Source organism: Electrophorus electricus, chromosome 15 (assembly GCF_013358815.1).
Source record: "Electrophorus electricus isolate fEleEle1 chromosome 15, fEleEle1.pri, whole genome shotgun sequence".
In the NCBI taxonomy this organism is placed as follows: Eukaryota; Metazoa; Chordata; class Actinopteri; order Gymnotiformes; family Gymnotidae; genus Electrophorus; species Electrophorus electricus.
In genome coordinates, this window is record NC_049549.1 from 10,808,700 (window position 1) to 10,814,216 (window position 5,517).

The window sequence follows — 5,517 nt, forward strand, 5'->3', positions numbered from 1 at the left end:
AAAAATGGTTTTGGTAAATAGATTGAAATTGAAAATGTTTTTGTTCCGAAACAGATGGATGACCGAAAATCCTGGTCCATGCAATCAGATTGACTAATTCTTGCTCTCTTGCTCTCGTCTAAAGAGTACACACACTATGGCTGGGCTCAACCCATCAAGGAGTGGGCCAAGATTTTAAATAACAGTGCCGATTTATGCATCCAGCTATAACAAAAAAATCTCTTTCAAAAAGTGCCTGAGATGTGGAAGGAACAACATGGCTTCTCTCGTCCTCAAAGAGCAGTCTCCACTCCTGAGAAAGAAATTTTATTTACATTTTACATTTTCATTTTTCAAACATTTTTTACAAAGTCTGCAAGGCTAGCAAAATCAACAAATATACATGTCTCTTCTCCAAGTAGAAAACCATTCTGAGCATTTTCCATGACAGTAGATGGCCCATATCTCTTTGACTGATCATTAAAGTTAGAGATCACGGGATTTTTTGGACAGTGGGTGATTTTATTTGAAATGAAAAATGTAAAAACAGTGGTTTTATTAAAAAAAAAAATAAAAAAATAAAAAAGTAGTCCAGTTCTATATTAATTGAATCATTATATACAAACTATGGGTATTGTGTTTTTAAGTATTAGCAGTTGTTTAAATGGCGGCTTTAATTGGTACACTGTCAATACTAAACCTCAAAGGCATGACAATTCTACTTCAATATATATGACTAAAATTCTATGATTGGTCAACTAGTGGAACAGCTGTATCTTAAATTCATATGTTGATTTTTTTTTAATTAACAATAATTCCAAGTTCATATGTCTTTTAATAATACTTCTTTATCAGTTATTAAAATGTATATGTTTTTCCTCAAATACAACATAGGCTTAAGAAGGTATGTGGGACCCATTTAATTCCAATGCAGACTTTCAATCATTCTCATTTGTATGTCTTATTTTTAAACAAATTATATAAACCTTATTTATATTAATCTATAATCATCAAACATTATAGGCCCTGAATTATTTTCAGAATTATATTCAAATAGCAGTAAATTGAATATAAATAACTTGACAGTGTCCATACTGCAATCCCACAGTTAGCTAGCGCTATAGACTGCAGTACTTTTGGTATTCATGAAATGTGGTCTGAACCATTAGCTGGCTTGCTTTTGTTGTGTTGCACATCTTTACCAGTTCTGCTTTCTTCTTTTACTACTCGGTTGAGTGAGCTTTGACTGACTGAGTCAGATATGGCAAAAAGTCAGACAGACAGATAACATGTTTTCATTCATCACATGCAGCGAAAGCTGGCCCATAAGCTGTGAGCCACTGTTTAGCTCTCTGGATTGGTCAAGTTAAAGTAACATCGGCCGAAATTGCATATTTGAGCTGATTCAGATCTATAGCTGATTGAGCCTTCCATCTTTACTTATGATAGGTTCCTCTGTGTGTATGGGTTTACCATCCACAGAAGGCAGGCCTAGAGATCCCTACAAGAATGCAAAGCATGATGTAATCACATCCATAGTGCCAGATCTAGTGCCAAATGCATTACTTTATACAGCGAAGAATATGTTGATTTGACCATTATGTAGCAAGCTTGCTGGGTTTATTTTAATTACAATGCAATTATTCTTAAAGACATATATTTATTTAGCATAGCTCATCACACACTTGTATGTGGACTTGTACAGTGCCTAGGACATTTAATACACACTAGCTACTAGTATCACCTACAAGTGTGAAAATGTCTGGGACAGGAACAGGATGCATTTACCTATTCAAGAATAGTCGTCTTTAATGTCAACTAAAATAACTAAGATGACTGCAGCATGTAGTCAAGACTAGTTGATCACCACATAGCAGAAACGGTGAGCAGTATTATCGGCACTAAGATATTCATGCTGAAGAATCCCATTAAAAATCAGCTTTGACGTCTAGCTTTTTTGAGTTTTCAATGGTCGAGGAGAAAAAGCCGAAGAATTGTTGGAGTGCAGGGCTGGTTCTTCAGCATGGCCGACTTGATCAAGCCGGTCACGGCTTGCATGGCAACCTTGCTCAACTTGGTGGTGCTAGCATGCAGTATTCAGGTCAAAAGGCTAACCTAGAGGATGACTGGCTCACATTAAAACACCTTGAACTGGCAGCCCAAGCTGTGTTTTCACCAGAGACACTGGCTGTTTTCGAAATAGCCCACTACATACTACTCGCATACTGACTGGGCCCCAGTGAGCAGCTGCCTCTCTCAGCAAATCGGAGTCTGTCCTTCATGCCAATATTTGGCTCTCGCTCTCTTCTACTTGAATCGACTCCTCTCCCCCTGGTCTTGATTGATAAGCCTGAACAAGAAGAACTCACCCTTGCTAATCCCCTCATTATCATGTGGAGGAAGAAATACAGAAATAATTTTAATAGTTTAAAATATACATAATGAAAAAAATGAAAACTGAATAAAGAGATTAATAAAAAATTTATTTGAGTAAATATTAAAGTATTAAATAAATTGAGGAATTTATAAGTGCAGAAATTAAAGGAAGTAAGTGTATAAATAAAACCCAAAGAAACGATATTTAGACTCACTCGCAACTTTATAAGGTATACATGTTGAACTGCTTGTTAATGCAAATATCTAATCAGCTAGTCACATGCATTTAGGCATATAGACATGATCAAGAGGACCTGCTGTTCAAACCAAGTATCAAAATGGGGAAGAAAGGTGATTTAAGTGACTTTGAACATGGCATGATGGTTGGTGCTAGACGCGCTTGTCTGAGTATTTCAGAAACTGCTGATCTATTGGGATTTCATATACAACCGTCTCTAGGGTTTACAGAGAATGGTTTGAAAAAACAGGAAATATCCAGTGAGCTGCAGCTCTCTGGGTGAAAATGCCTTGTTGATGCCAGGGGTTATAGGAGAATGGCCAGACTGGTTTGAGCTGATAGAAAGGCATCAGTAACTCAAATAACGTGTTACAGCCAAGGTATGTTGAAGAGCATCTCCAACTGCACAACACCAACTTTGAAGCGCACTGGGTGCCGCTTCTGTCAGCTAAGAACAGGTAACTGAGGCTACAATTGGAGAAAACGTTGCCTGGTCTGATGATTCTCAGTTGCTGCTGTGATGTTAGGATGAGAGAGTCAGAATTTGGTGTAAACAATGAATGTATCAAATACCAAATGAGCATCATTTAAACACCACAGCCTACCTGAGTATTGTTGCTGACCATGTCCATCCCTTTATGACCACAGTGTGCCCATCTTCTGCTGGCTATGTACAGCAGGATAACGCACCTTGTCACAAAGTTCAAATCATCTCAAACTGGTTTCCTGAACATGACAATGAGTTCACTGTAGTCGAATGGCCTCCACAGTCGCCAGATCTCAATCCAATAGAGAACCTCTGGGATGTGCTGGAATGGGAGATTTGCAGCATGGCTGCACAGCCGACAAATCTGCAGCAACTGCGTGTTCATGTTAATCATGTCATCATGTTAATATGGACCAAAATCTCTGAAGAATATTTCCAGCACTCTGTTGAATCTATGCCACAAAGGATTAATGCAGTTCTGAAGGCAAAACGGGGTCCAATCCGGTACTAGCAAGGTGTATCTAATAAAGTGGCTGCTGAGTGTTCATGTCTTAGTTATTTTCTCTTATATATTTATTTAGTGAGTGTGTTTTTGGTTTTTTGGGTTTTTTTTTTAATATATTTTATTTCTTTTTCATTTGGGCAGATCTGGCCCTCCATAATTTGTGAAGGGTGTTCTGTGTGCTCCCTGGACCCCAGCGACAGTCTTTCATAATCTTCAGAATGAATGGATGTTCAGTGGCTTGACTAGGATCTTTTGGCCCTGGTACAGTAGGACCCTCCTGATTTATATATATATATATATATATATATATATATATATATATTAAAATGAGTAAAGAAATGATGTAACTTTAATTGCTATTTGTTTCATTTAATGCACTCACTCGGGTGACGATCATGTGACATGCCTTTACTCTCAGCAAAATCATCCATGATGGACTTCAAGTCCAGATTCCCGTCTCTGCCGTTTCAGTTGGCAATAAAGCCAAACCACTGAGTTTGTCCGGTCTTCTGGAGTAAGCACCCATTATAACAAGCCTGTTCTAATTCAACCAACTGCTCGTGTTTTTCTTTTTGCTTTTGAGCTCTACTTTTGGGATTTTTATTTACTTGGCATATTCAGAGGTCCCACCAGAACACCACAGAATACATAAAGTCAAAGCCTCATCTACTGTTTAAACTAGACTACCTATATGGCTCAAAAAAATATCCTTCAAATTTAGTTAACATGCTAGCGGCCAAATGGAAAGGACCATTACCCTGTGAAGTGTATATTTTAATAAATATATATTTTAATGTAATTACTTTTATGTTTTAGGATTTTAGAGTTATAATAAAATGCATCATGTTCGAAAGATCAGTTTAAGAACAATTTGTCCATTTATCTACAATAGATGACACATTATAAATTTGAGAGGCATAAATGAACGTTATTCCAAAAAAAATGTATCATACACTCGGGGTTTGGTGCCGGTTGGTTTGAGTTCAGGCTGATACATGCCATCCGGAACAAATGTACCTTTTATTACGAACGGGAAAGCTCGCATTAAAACAAGCAGTGAAATATATGACACGTTTCGTAGCTGGAAAGGAGCTCGCGGGGATGTAAGTAGAACAATAGCTCACTGTGCTTCTTTATTTGACCTCCGTGACGCACACTCGCACGCACTCGCACTTTGCGCTGTGCCCATAAAAAAAGTGCGGGTGCGCGCGTGTGCGCGATTGGACTCCACGCTCCGAGCCTACTAAACAGACGCCTCGTGCTGCTCCCTCGTGCACAGGACACTACAGCGGCCCGCAGGAACGGACTGAGCAGTGACTTGTCGCTCGTCAGACGACGGCGGTGCAGATTAACTGATGACGCGATCGATAGCCAGCCGCGAGAGCAAGTGCCCTCTCTTTAGTGACGTGTCCTTCAGATGGGGACAGCGCGGTCTTCCTTTTTACGTGTCTCCCTACGTGCAAAACGAGGATATAATAAAACAGCCTACATGACTCTCACCATTTTCCCTTATAACTTTGTCAAATTCCATCTCTCTCTCTCTCTCTCTCTCTCTCTCTCTCTCTCTCTCTCTCTCTCTCTCTCTCTCAGCGTGATAAGTGATGTCCTCTTCGCGTTGTAACACCCCTACCACGTCCTGCGAGAAGTGGACCATGACAATCCATTTCTGCATCATATCATCGCCCTGTTCATTATGGGGGCCGCGCCCTCCACGAAAATCCCCGCTACGGTCCGTATACGCGGATCCGTACGGACCAAACTGAAAAACAAAAGTTAAAAAAAATAATAAAGAAATGGAAGCAAAGAAGTAAACCATTTAGCGAACCCTGAAGCAGTTTTAAAAAGATTTTAAAATGAAGAAAAAATGTTGCAGCCAGTGAGAGAGAGAGAGAGAGAGAGAGAGAGAGAGAGAGAGAGAGAGAGAGAGAGAGA